Here is a 14,745-nt window from a genome sequence, read left to right as displayed (position 1 = left end):
GGGGTATACATCAAGCAGTGCATTAAATGACCCAACAACCATCTGAGAGTGAAATTAGACAATCACTGTGCTCTCAAATGAATTCACACAAACATGGTAAAACACAAAAACACCCTATCATCTGTGGGTGAACATGTTTCACAAAATATTTATTCCATATCTGACTTCTCAGTCCTCATCCTCAAAGGAAACCTGCATACCCCTCTTCAAATTATGAGCCTGGGATTTTTAGTGCCTCTAATAGGCACTAAAAATCATAAAACCAGTGTCTCTATTGAATCTGTGTCTCTCTACAACAATCTGTAACCCACTAGCCCCCCTTTTTGGTCTTATGACCGCATAGGTGTTAATGACGCACTTCATCTTGAATGATGTCTTGCAACATACGTTAACTCCTATGCTTAACAATCTCTTCCACCTCTATTTATAGAGGCAATACTCTGAGCACCTTTCCCAAACCTAAAGAAGAGCTCTGTGGTGCTCAAAAGTGTGTCTCTTTCACCAACAGAAGTTGGTTCAACAAAAAAAAAAAACAAAAAAACCCAACCCTGTGTAGATCTAACACCATCACAAAAAATAAAATGTACCCTAAGGCAATGGAAAGGGAGCACTTGAATAATAAATCCGACTGTTCATCATATTTTGGGGAAAAATCCACACCATCTATTTAAAGAAAGACACATAATAGAAGAAGATAAGTGGGGTTACAATAAAAGGCAAAAGCTTGCTGGACCTAGCAGATTTATCCTGTCAGACAGTTCCTTGTGTCCTTCAAGTTCCACGTCTTAATAAATAATACCTTCTTATGCTTATCATATACACTTACATATATTGGACTCTTTTAACCCAAGTGCAGCCAAAACTTGGCCTAGAAGGCAACAGCTCTTAACAATACATAGCAACACATCATAGTAGTTTGGTACGAGAAATGAAAAACAAACACTCTACCGATAGAAACTATGGACATAGAAATAAATCTCCATGGCACTGGAATTAACATCCTCTCTCTTGCAAAAAGATCTTTATTTATCACCAGTGGTCAGGAACTTGCTTTTACATATCATCTGAAAGACAGCACAATGCCCCTTAATGTTACAAATGAAGCATTTCCTCAGAGGGAGTAGCACAATGAATTGAATCAACAGCACAACAAGCTGCAGAACCACAGATTACATTGCAGGCCAAATCTGATCACACTTAGTTTATGAAGTTTGATGAGATATGCAGCCTGAGGTGATATGTACATATTAAGCCAATATGATCCCTGTATTAATGTAATTTACATTTTAGTGATGACTCCAACTCATAGTGCCCCATGTTAAGTACTTTTAAAGCAGATCATTGGCTATCTAATTTTCAAAAACAATGAAGTACCTACCACAGTGAATATATATTTTAAAATGCTGATTAGTGCTGCTTCTATTCTCCCCACCCCAGCTCTTCCATATACCCATTTTATTTCCACTCTGGGCAGAAGAGTAAAACTCTTAACCTACAGTGGATTCAAAATGGAATTGAGATACAGCTATCAGAGCTTCCCTACATTGTGAATTAAGACAAATTAACTAAAGCTATGAAGTTAATGTTCATAAGTTAAAGCATATTAAAGATCCATGTTGACGCAGTCATTCAGAAGTAAAGTGACCTTAGTTTTCCGTAGCTTAATCTTCCCTCCTTTCATAAAAGGTGTCTGTCCAGGAAACCCTCAGAGTCATCCTTCCCAGTGATTGTAAGAACATAAAAATAACCCCCCCCCACTCTTCTTTTAAGTGGGACAGGAGAAAGGAAAGGGATAGAGATAAGCCAGTGCCTGTGGGTTGTTCATAGGTTTACCTCAACTACTTTGGGTGTGTTAAAACTACATCTGTTTTCTGAGTAAAGACAAAGTCTCTCAGGCCTGGTCTACACTAAGGGAGGGGGGGGAGATTGAACTAAGGTACAAACTTCAGCTATGCGAATAGCGTAGCTGAAGTCGAAGTACCTTAGTTCGGGCTACTCACCCGTCCAGACGCCGCAGGAACGAAGTCCGCGGCTCCCCCGTCGACTCCGCCACCGCCGGAACTCGCTCCGGTGGAGTTCCGGAGTCGACGGGAGCGTGTCCGGAGTTCGAACTATCGCGTCTAGATTAGACGCGATAGTTCGAACTCCGAGAAGTCGAACGCCGCCCGTCGACTCGGCAGGTAAGTGTAGACCTACCCTCAGAGAAAGGACTTTTGAGGATTTATCTGTTTAAGACTTGCCACAAGAGCCATTCTAAGTTCTCTCTCTGTCATTCATTCCAGATGAAATATAGATTTTAAAATGTGAGAATCTTTCCTTAAGGTTCTTGAGAACTAGAAGGTACATTTCTTAATGTGAAGGAAAAGGGAAAAGGACTGGCTTAGAGAGGAAATTCCTTAGACACTCCTTGTACTAATGAAAGACAATGAGTATGAACAGAGAAGCATTTCACCCAACCTATGGACAGACTCGATGGCTGCAAGAAAACAACTTTTAGGATTCAGTCCTTCATAGAAAGAGACTAAAAAGGAGAGCACTGCCAGCTTAGGAGGAGAAGACTATAGCCCTATTGTGATAGTCAAAAGGTGCATTTTTCCAATGGTAATGGGTCAATCAAGTGAATGCAGCATGATTGAAAATCCCTGTCAAGATGCACACTAGCACTTTTGAAGCAAAGCTGGCTGTATTTTTAGCCGATGGAGGGATCTTAAGGCAAGCAGAATAGATAGCTGCTACTATGATAGGAAACCATGGACCCTGTATTTGGGATGCTTCGACCCCCTTCTGAGCAGCTTTTTTAAGGGCACGTCTTCACTGGCAATGTTAAAGCACTGCCACGGGAGCACTTTAATGTAGTTTCTGTAGTCATTGCATAGCACTGGGAGAGAGCTCTCCCAGCACACTAAAAAAAACCCACCTCCACAAGGGGAATAGTTACCAACACTGGGAGCGCGGCTCCCACCACTGGTGCACTGTCTACACTGGCACTTCACAGCACTGAAACTTCCAGCGCTCAGGGGGATGTTTTTTCACACCCCTGAGCAAGAAAGTTGCAGTGCTGTAAAGTGCCAGTGTAGACGAGCCCTCGGAAACAGGAGAATCAGTATAAGAGCAGAAGCTGCTGCCATTACCACATGTGGAACAACAGAGATGAAACTAGAGCTGTAGCATGAGTAGTCCAGCAGAGGGCACCAAAACTCTTCTGCACCCTGACTAGGATAGCTATTGCCTTTTCATTTGGAGATCAAGGACAAATCCATGCATTATGAGTCAGTGTCTAGGACACTAACATTTTTTGTTCTCCTTCTTTTAGTTTACTTCCACATTGCTCCCAATATGTGGGTTATTCTGCAATTGTTCTGAAATTAACCCCACAAAGTAGGATGCAGCCAGTTCTGTTTAGCTCAATATTAGCAGGCCATGTGTTCCAAGTTTCTTTGAACCATCATCCAGCTTATGTATATAAAATACTTCAACATGATTGTTTGATATCACCAATACTGCTTCATTTGAAAGAATATGCCACACTGCCCAATGCAGTTAGAAGAAGTTAATACAATATCCCAGCATTATGCAGATTCAGCTCGTTCCTCTTCCAAAATGTTGGCATGTAGAAAGAGCTTTGTGGACATGGACTCTACAGATGTGCTCATATTTCAGATTTTTTGAGACAAGAATGAGTCTAGTAATTGAGATGAGAGAGCTTTAGTCTGGCCCCTATAATAAACTATAACTTTAAGAACATGTGTAAATTAAAATTAATACAGTCTGCTTAGAGGATTTCTTAAAGAAATCCTTTAGTCATGGGCATGTAGATGCAAAAAACAGTTATAAACTTGTAAGAATGTTACATTTATCAACCAGAAGGCTTCTTGCAAATTTATCCATGCTGTACCCTAGTGACTTAAAAAGATTTACATCCAGGATGAATTTTGCTCTTTTTACCTCTCTTACTACTTACACAAATATATTCTTTTCAAAAGCTCAATATAACCCAGGATAGGTTAAATCACTATACACACTGCATTAATATTAGAAGCTATTTTTATTTGATAACTACAGTTTAATCAAATATTAATATAAATTTCAAAGACATACAGTAGAGCCTCAGAGTTATGAGCACCTCGAGAATGGAGATTGTTCATAACTCTGAACAAACGTTCAAAAGTTTACAGCTCAACATTGACTTAATACAACTTTACTATGCAGAAGAAAAATGCCACTCTTAACCACCTCAATTTTAATGAAACAAGCCCAGAAACAGTTTCCCTACCTTATCAAATGTTTAAACTTTCCCTTTATTATTTTAGTAGTTTATATTAAAAACACAGTACTGTACGGTATTTGCTCTTTTTGGGGCGGGGGGGGGGGTGTCTCTGATGCTGCCTGATGTGAGGTGAGGTGTGTGGTTGACTGGTCAGTTCGTAACTCTGGTGTTTGTAACTCTGAGATTCTACTGGATAATGGTGAATCATATAAAATACTGCATTATTAATACTCCTCTTCTAAAATGAATGTATATTACACTATGTATATTATGTGTCTTATTGCCTAAAACATCTAGAGATAATTTTAACAAATCCAGCTGGACAGAAATGGCTTAGTTTACCATGAAGTCTTGATAGGTCAGACCCTCCAACCTCTTTTTGGAGTAATATGTAAGATTTCCTTCTCTCTTATTTGAGAAATTAGAGTCCCAGGATGATGATTCTGGTTAGTTTTAGGTCTATACATACTTATGAATGGTACTAGTAAGTAGTACTATTTTATCTACACCTCACATCAGGGAGAAAACCACCACCAGATAATTCAGTATATATATATTTTTTAAATGCCCACTTTCTATTATGGGCTTTTGCACACTAGTCTCTCCAGCACATGTGTATCTTTCAACAGAATTTAAGCACCCACTTGAGCTTTAAAAGGCTGCAGGTTGGAATAGCACCATTGTTCACAGAAGAGCTGAGATTTGCTAAAAGGAAACCTTTTGTCTCAATATTTACATGTGAGAGCTATTGAGGAAGAAGAGTACTTTTTTGTACCAGAATATGAAATTGAAGTGAAGCACCTATGAGTAACTGGCAGAAATCTGTTGCCAGAGTTGGTTCACCACCACCTCAGTAATTTTATCCAGAAAAGAAATGGTTGGATATTGGGTGATAGATGGCAGTATTGTTGACATCAAGGAATGGTTTCTTAAGAACCCATTGGACTATTGCATCTTTCAGGAGTCAGATTTCCCTCTCTGCACAAAGCACTGATGTTCTTGGCCATTGGTGCCTAGAAGATCTTCATTGGCTTTCATCACCCAAAAAGAAGAGCAGGCACCTGTTATGGCCTAGGAACCTCTCAGAAATTTCATGGCCTGTGAATGATCAGGCCAAAATCCATCAAGGAATGTGAACAATCATTGCTGTCCAATTTCCAACCAGAAACTCTTGAATTCATTCATCTTTCCAGTGAAGTAAGACAAAAAAAAATCATCATAATTTGATATACTTGGGTCTGAGTCTGGGTGAAGGCAGTAAGCATAAGCTAGTTAGGTTATTATCTGGAGCTGTTCAGCCAATCAAGAATTTGCTAATGCAACTGAGAGGCAAAAGTCTGGACACTTTCATGGATGCAAAGTATATTTGCACAAACTCCTTGTACTACTGATGATTGGATTGAGAAAGAATGTTCACTTACCCTACAGTAACTGTGGTTTTTAAAGATGCCTTGTCTGCAGTTACTGCAGGGTAAAGTAACCACTCTTTCTTCAAGTAATTGTCCATGTGTATTCCACTTCTGGGGGCTCAAAAGAAGTAACTTATGTCCTGGAGGTGGATACAATGAGTCTACTGAAACAGAGGACAGCTCTATCAAAGGAGGCAACAGATCTAGATCCCTGTAGCTTAGCACTACTTCTTGCTAGAGGGAGGCCAGCCCAAACCTGAGCGGCGTTGACATGACCACATGCACCATGGGGCAGGTCAAAAAGCCCAAAGCGGGGAGCCAACCAACAGCCAACCAGCAATATGACACAGGAGCTGCAGGAGATGCCAATGCAGAGTGAGAGCAGATTAGGCTTGCTCCACAACTTCCCGCCCTTGGATCTTCATCACAGGACAACACCTGACCCACTCCCCTGAGGCAGGACCCAATCCCTGGGCCTCCCATTCCACCAGGGCAATATCCAACCCATGTTAGGCACTCAATGTTAAGACACCTCACCTCTCAAGCCCCTCTGGGTCACAACAACAGAGGGTAGCCCAAAGAGATTTGCAGCATGAAAAAGTTTGGGAACCACTTCTCTAAGGCAAGCAGATAGTCCACGATAGCAGCCAGTGGCTCTTCCAAAGGAGATAGAGAACCTCTTCCATTTAGCAGCACAAGTAAATTTGGTGGAATCCTTTCTGCTACAAGCTAGGATGCTTTGAACTGCTAAGGGGCAGGCTCTATCTGTCAGTCAGCCAGCCTCCAGGCCATGTGATGGAAGGACGCTGGGTTTGCAAGTAGGACTTATCCCTTCAACTGCATGATCATATTGGGGTATCAGAAGTTTGATATGGGGCAGTGCTGACAGATTCATGAGGTTAGAATACCAAAACTGCCTGAGACATGCTGGGTTCATTATCATTAGCTCTGTGGCCTGTCTGAGGACTCTCAGTATCAAGGGAACTGGAGAGTAGGCATACATAAGCCCCCATTACCTTAGGATCAGAAAAGCATCCAAACAGGGACTTGTTCCCTTTCTGGAATAGGCACTTCTTATTGTGGTTGGAAGCTAACAGGTCTAATCTTGGGAGCCCCCACCTATGAACGATGACTTTTCGAATAACCATTCATGGTTGTCCAAGTATTTTCAACTCAGATGGTCAGTGAAGGTGTTTTGCAGGCCAGGAAGGTGTGATGTTACAGACAACCTGTGACCGTATAGATCATTGTTGCAAACACTATTGTATAAAAGGTTATCGTGTAATGTGTCAATGATCAGCAAATCATAACCTTTCCATAATTATGCTAGCTGTATGTGTGTATCATTTTTGTAGTTTAAGTTATGAATATTGGCTACGTACTTGTATCTTAATGTGTTTTGATTCTAAGTAGCCTCAGTGAAGCATTTGGTCAGTTTCTTGAGAAGGGACTATTCTCAGTAAGTGCCCAATCAAGAAACACTTATCTGACAATGAACTTTGGGAGACGCTAATCCACATCTGAGCTTTCCTGGGAACGTTTAAACTAACATGTAAACAATGGTGTTGGCCTGTAAAGAACTGAGTCATGCATGGACATGTGACTTGCCCATGTGACTCCAAACTCCATCTTGCTGTGATCTGGCACAGGAGAACCAAGGGGTTTCCACCCACAAGAGAAAGCCTACAAAAGGCTGCTGTATCTCCTCCATCTTGTCTTCAATCCTGCTTCTTGCCTCTGGAGGGACTTTGCTACAAACTGAAGCTCTGAACAAAGGAATGAATGACTCATCCCAGCTCTGGATGTACTCCAGAGGCTTGATTTGTGCCTACAGTTTATTCCATCACTGCTACAAGCCTGAACCAAGAACTTTGCCATTACTGTATGTAATTGATTCCATTTAACCAATTCTAGCTCTCATCTATATCTTTTTCCTTTTATGAATAACCCTTTAGATTCTAAAGGATTGTCAAATGCGTGATTTGAGGGTAAGATCTAACTTGTATATTGACCTGGATTTGGGGCTTGATCCTTTGGGATCGGGAGAACCTTTTTCTTTTACTGGGGTAAAACCATTTGTCCCCATAACTGGTGGTGATACTGGGAAACTGTAGTGTCTAAGGGAATTGCTTGATTGACTTCTGGATAGCCAGTGGGGTAAAACCAAAGTCTTCTCTGTTTGGCTGGTTTGGTTTGCCTTGGTGTGCAAAGGAACCTCAGCCTTGGGCTGTAACTGCCCTGCTCTGAGCAACTTTTCCAAGAGCAGCAATTCAGGGCGTGTCCCACCAAAGGCAGCATCATTACAGAAGGTGAGAGCCACTGGACTGCGTGGTGACCGATGCACCAGAGTTCCAAAGTTGGACTGCCTCCTGGGAAAGATGATGAGTGAGCATCTCCCTGCTTACTGATAACAACCATGGTATTGTCCATGAGCACCTGTACTGTGGTGCCATGAAGTACTGAAAAGAAAGCTATGCATGCCAACCAAATGGTTCATTTCCAGAACATTTATGTGAAGATCTGCCTTGAGGAAGGGGAAAGCGACTCCAATGCCCTAAATCCGAAGGCGGCCCAGTGAACTCCCCACAATGCATATGTTGCATTGGTGATCCCTATTGCTTAGGCCTCTCGAACGAAATCCATGACCGAGGAGCCCTTGAAATAGACTTGATAGTGCCAGTCCATTTTCTTGGAGGTAGGCACCATAAATGAATGAATTGACCAGATGTCCCTGATTCCATGTGAACAACCTCTGAAACTCCCCTCCAAGGAGCCAGGTTCATAGGGATCCAAGACAGGTAACTCAGTTCTCTCCCAGGTTCTCCAAAGCCAAGAAAGAGAAGTAATATGGTTTAGCGGAGCATGTCTCTTAGATGACGGGGGAGGTCATGAATCTGTAATGGTGTAGGCAATGGCACTGGGGCCAACAATTTCTTCACAGAATGCAGTAATGGAGGGTTGGGCAGATCCAATACCATCAAGACTCTTTGTACTATAAATTGAGTGGTTACAGCAGAGGCTTGGAGTGAGGTATCCTGCTCTGGAAGTGCAGTCAGTAGTGGAGAGGTTTTAGCCTCTGCCAAGAGAAGATGTCTCCCTCTGACTGCAATTCCTAGGCACCAGGGGTTTCAGAATTGGTATGGAAAGGTCTGGAAAATGCTTGTGCATTGGGGGCTTCTATACTGACGTCTTTGTCGCAACCCTATGCTCAAACATGGCGTCTGTATGACCAATTGTCGGTCAAAAGGTCACACTGGTGTCGTGTGCAACACCGTGGTGCCGTGTGCTACCCTAAGGTGCGGTGTGCAACATTATAGTGCCGTGTGCCTATTCTCGAACCTTCTGTCTGGTCAATTGTAGGTCACATTGGTACCGTGTTGCTACAATACCAGCGTGTCGTGTGCATAAACTTAGTGTGCCGGGTCCAGTACCTGTTGACTTAGAGGGCACCAGCTTGGAACCCGGTTGGTATAGGAGCTGGGGACCAATCAGATGCTGACAAGAGTAAGGGTCTTCGAATAAAACTATGTCCCGCGCCAAAAACTGCAGGAGTATCCGTGTGTTAACTGAAAGGCCTGATCACCCTTTCAGCCAGGGTCTCCTCCGGATTTTGCTGGCCCGTGTCGTGTCGTTTTTGGATTACCCCCCACCCTTTCCCCCAATTCATCATGCACTTGGTGTCTGTGCTGCTGGTCAGCTGCGCCTGGAGTGTGGTATGTGCATTTTAATTTCTGTAAACATTCTGTTGGTTTAGCTTCTTTCCCTTTTTCCCTTTCCTTATTTGATGCAAGGTTGTGTATATGAGAGCCATATTGCTGTATTAATTGCCACTGTAGTTAGTTGGTGTATTTTACAATATTCGGTTAATACGTGTACAGTTTACTCAGTTTGTGTGGTGTCCATTCCGGATTTTAGTGAGCGGTTAATCACAGATTGTTTAGTTTCTTGTTGTTGGATGTAAATAGACTGTTTCAAGTTGTGTATATTGCTGCTCTGGTGATATTTTTTTGATTGGTGACTTGTTTTTCTCTTGATTCGAGTTGTGTGTGTGTATTCCTGTTCTGATAATATTGTTGGTTGGTAAAATCGCTCCTCCCCAGCCCAAGTTGCAATTTACCCTTGTTAATAAATGGCCACGTGGTTTGAAATTTTAATTTGTCACATCTTGATTTTCCTCTCTCTCAAATATTTCACTCAAACCTGCATTGGTCTCGGTCAGTCTTCTATTCAGATGCTTCCATCCTTGGTCACCAGTACCAAATACATTGATAGCATCTGGAGGCTGAGGGGGGTTCTTATGGTGACTACTTGGTGCCAAGTCAGAAGTTATTCTGGACCTTGAACTGCCGCCAATACTAGATATGCTTGGGGCTGGAGATGGGAGTTCTGTGTCTCTGGTCACCATGGGAGTGGTACTCCTTATGACCTCTCCAGAAGATAGAGAAGAGGATGCAAGAGAGGTTCTGGCCCACTCTGTAGCAGAGGAGTGGGGACTTCCTCCATGCTGAAGGTGCTCTGGAATCCAGATTGGACCACTGGCTTACTGGAGCATTCTGAGGGCGAGTCTACATTAATATTTAGTTTGTGGGAAGCTAGGGTATACATCCCCCCACACTAGACTGCTGTGCACTAAGTGTCTGTGTGGACTCTGCTGCCACACACTAAAAGTTTCCTAATGCATTTTGATCTACCCCACTTTGAACAGGAGTCAAAGCACACTAGAGAACTTTTAGTGCCTGTCAGCAAGGTCCACAAACACTTAGTGAACAGCAAGTTAGTAGATTTACACACCTGCTTCTTCTGAACTAAATGTTAGTGCAAACAAGTGAGTCCAAGATGACCAGTTTTCCTTGTATTCAGCAGCTAATGAAGCTTTCCTGGAATTCTCGAGGAGAAAGGAGGACTTTTGCAAAGAAGGAGCATATACAGCACTTACCTTCAGACAGAAAAGTCACTTAGAGTGTCCACTGTTGATAGGGATAGCTTGTTCAGAAGATAGGCAGGTCTTGAATCCAGGGTACTTGAACTCCACCACATCCAGAGCCAAGGCAGCACATGGACTTGTAGACCTTGTTTATCAGTAAATTCACACACACTTACTTTTTTTGGCTAGTGGAATAAACAAACAATAAAAAACCCTAAATAACTAGCATCTAACCAAAAAGGATTTATTTGCACCGTGTGCCAAGAGGTAGATGCTACAGGCGTTCAGTCTTGCAACCACAAGCAGTAAGAAGGAACTGGAGAGCTGCTGCCATTTCCCTACCTTTTATACTCTTGGCTACAGTGTGCCAGAGGGCTTGGAGGGGTGACCCCAAACACTGCTATTCAGAAGATTCTTATCTAACTCGCCTGGAAGGCGCCAACTTCGCCTGGCAGATTCATGCATGTGTGGATAGGTAAAACTGTTAAAATAGCAGCTGAAAATAATTTTAGCTTAAATAGTGTACTGAGCTCAAAATATTTTAACAACTATTTAAAAAAATAATTTCACACCTCTGTGTAGGATGACAGAGCCTGTATGGTTTTCACTAATTTACCTTAAACCCCCCCCCAAAAGTTATAAGCATGCATATGATCAGAGAGTCATAACAGAAGTACTGATGTCTAGAAACTAAGGTAAATCATGCAATATTTTCTATAGTATTTTGAACATTTGTCCATTTCTCTCTACCCTGTTGCCTCACAACAGCACACACACTTTGTTATTCCCTACTGCCACCTCCTCTTTTCCACCAGAAACACTGCTGCCAAAATCATCTTTCCTGTTTTGCATCTTCCACACAGCATCATGTATCTCTGCACTGGCTTTCATTTTAATATTACAAAATTCAAACCATTTTGCATATTCCAAGCAATACAAAACTTTGCCCCGGCATAAATCTGTTCTAATCTCCTACACACGACCCTTCTTTCAATAACCGCTCCTTTTGTTTCCTTTGCCTAATCCCAACTTTTCATACTGCTCAATACGTCACCTTCAAGAAAAACTTTTGAAAAGCCACCTGTTCCATGAAATATACCAGCTAGAAGACCACGTCAATACAAAATAAGCAGGGTACCATACAGCAATGTACAGTACCCACTTTTGACTTCAGATTATGAAGTCTTCAAGACGAGAACCCCAAATGGCGGAGTTCATGTTACACTTTACCATACAGACTTATGGAGATATACTAGTGATACTCCTTAAAATACACATTAAAATAAGGCACACAGGAATTGCCATAAGTTGCAAGCCATTTCCTTTGGAGATATTGTTGACTGGATTTTATATACTAAAAACCATTTCCTGCCAAACCAAACAAACATTTTTAGATAATTAATGTTATATATGTTTGTGAACAAAAACCTAAAAAAAAAAAAAATTGTGAACTATGACTAATCTTCTATTTTATGACTAATCCTCTATTGGTATTGCATCGGTTATTAAAGCTATGAACTGTATGTGCTGCATTGTATCTAGGTAAAGCCAGGTCAGTTTTCTTAAGTAATACACATCATAGTGCACATTTTTTTTTTCCAGTAGATACATCTTTTAAAAGGTTTTTCCTCTATTTATGTATAAGATTTAGTATTTACCAAAATATGTATCTGAGCACATATTTTCTTTAACAGCCATTTCTTTAGCTTTGCAACAATTTATTACTACCAACTGACAAAACAGAACATTAAAAAATAGATGTGAAGAAAGAAAGAATACTTTTTCACCAAATGCAAGAAAAAAATAGATATGCTTTAATTTAACTGCTCAAAACAGCAAAGCAAAAGCATAGATCACGTTAAAAAAATCCACCCTGATTGAATTGGCCCTGTCAATACTGGTTCTTCACTTGTGAGGTACTCCCTTCGCGTCACGTGTCATTATATAATGCCTGCATCTGTAACTTTCACTCCATGCATCTGAAGTGAGGTTTTTTACCCACGAAAGCTTATGCCCAAATAAATCGGTTAGTCTTTAAGGTGCGACCAGACTCCTTGTTGTTTTTGTTAAAAAAAAGTTTGCATCAGCAAAATGCTGCTTTGTACTCAGACCATAATACACTTCCATTAAAATCTCAAAATATCAGAACACGGTTTGGCATTCATATTTTAAAGGCATACATTGTTTAATCACCGGTAACCATTTTAAAGGGATAAGATTTTAATTATTTAGCAGGTTACTTAAATGGCCCAAAAATCTTCGTTTAAGTTCAAAATGAATGTGAAATACAAAAGCAGCCCACAACAATTATACTTAAAAAAAAACACATTAAACTAGAAAAATATTTATATACAATTAGATTTTTATTGTTAAAATGTGGGAGCTTTCATTTTTTCTTTTATTTCCATGCACAGGAATGGAAAGGTGATTAGACATGAAAATGTCTAAGATATGAGTTTTAAATTCCTATTGTTGATGGCTTGAATAGATTTCTAATTTTAACAGCACAAAGCCTTTAATCTGTTCTTGGCTTCCAGGTAACCAACTTGTACCACAACTGTTAGTAACCAAAAGATGACAATTATCCGGGAAAAGTTTAAACACCACGCAGGAATTATAATGGACATCAATTCTGACACAAAATGTACTGTAGTAAAAAGATCTAGTGATCTGGTACATTACTCTATTTTTGATATATTATGCTATTAGTTTTCACCATAAAGTTGCAACATGCCTATAAACCAATACTAACTAACTTTTCCAACCTGTATTTTAAAAAGCAGTATAAAATGCCAGTGCACAGAAAAAGAGTGGAGTGTACACATTTTTCAACTGATAAGAAATATAATTAACCTGTATAATCTACAGATATTTAATGTCCAAATTTTCAAACTGCATAATTAAAAACAAAACTGAAAACAGTCAGTAGTTTTTGTGTTTCTTGGGCGTATGGCTTTCTTCTGTAATCAAAGCAATGACAGTTATGGGCTTTGCTTTGTTAGGGCATTAACTTATAAATTTAAAAAATGGAAGTACCAATCTTGAAGAAATCAGCAGTCCTCCTTTTCTAATCTCCTGAAAAAGATCATTCTCTTATCTAAATTGGATTTGTTCTATGACATAAAAATTAGATTAATGCCCTGCATAGGTTTAAATACATCTATCATGTCTTATTCAGCCTTTTCAAAATGAACCTAGAGCAAAAGTCTATTTCCAGTTCAATCATTTTATCTATCAATATCTTTATAAAAGAAAACATTTTAGCTTAATTACAGTTAAACTGTTTCACCAGCACAATGGCAAGAGACCAGTACTGTAAAATGAACACTTTTTTCCATTTTAAATAGTGCAACTGAACAATATTTTCCATTTTGCAACATAAGCAAATTATGTCTTGTCTTAACAAAAGGATAAATCTACAATAGTTTTTCTATTCTGGCAGTAGTATAATATTCAGCTGTAAAAATAATCTAGCAAGAATGCCTCTCAATCCAGTTTACACACATATTCATACACACATGCACAAATATATATTTTAAAGAGTATTTTTGTGGGCATCTGTGTTAAAACAAGTAATCTACAGTTTCTCTTTTAATATCAATGTTTTTAATAGTTATTAACATTTTCCATGCTAACTGCTTAGGCCTAAACATCGCTTTTGTAAGAACATGAATCAAATTAAAACTATCAATGGTTACAGCTAGTCTGTAGAGATTTTTAGCTTTCTTTTCAGATTATGTTTTAAACATTACATTGCAGAATTCACATACCTGGATCATACTGGCATTTAGCTTCATTATGCTGAATTACTGAAGATATGCTTTCCATAGTATCTCATACCTAGGCTTTTGTATTGTTCCTTTAAAGAGCTTACTGCACAAATACACTTAGCTTAACATTCAAGCATTTGTACCTGCTAAAGCAATCTGTTAAGGCACTTGCTGAAGCCTCAGAGACAATAGAAAATCAACAGCTGTATGTTGTGATGTCAGTAACACCCTAGCCAGTCACCACACAGAGAAACTAAAATGCATCAGAAGCTATATTGAGCTCTTCGTTAGCAATTCAGTATCAAGTGATGCAAAAGCCTTGTGAAGCTGTAAATGTGCTATAAAATGGCTGTAGGGGGGATTTTAGTCATTATC

At 40.1% G+C, this 14,745-nt stretch overlaps 1 protein-coding gene across 10 annotated transcripts in view; it reads right to left on the bottom strand.

The window, feature by feature from the left end:
• The window catches only part of R3HDM1 (R3H domain containing 1), a 129,313-nt gene that overhangs the window by 95,010 nt on the left and 19,558 nt on the right, over positions 1-14,745 (bottom strand). The window contains exon 2 of one of the 10 annotated variants that reach the window (XM_044978454.1): positions 10,613-10,785. The exons of the other annotated variants lie outside the window; for them this stretch is intronic. The gene's annotated coding sequence lies outside the window, so the exon portion shown is untranslated. The remainder of the gene's footprint in view (positions 1-10,612; positions 10,786-14,745) is intronic. 10 annotated transcript variants of the gene reach the window in all.

This window comes from Mauremys mutica, chromosome 10 (genome assembly GCF_020497125.1).
Source record: "Mauremys mutica isolate MM-2020 ecotype Southern chromosome 10, ASM2049712v1, whole genome shotgun sequence".
Classification (NCBI taxonomy): Eukaryota; Metazoa; Chordata; order Testudines; family Geoemydidae; genus Mauremys; species Mauremys mutica.
Note: the sequence above shows the minus strand (reverse complement) of the source record. Positions and strands in the feature narration are given on the sequence as shown.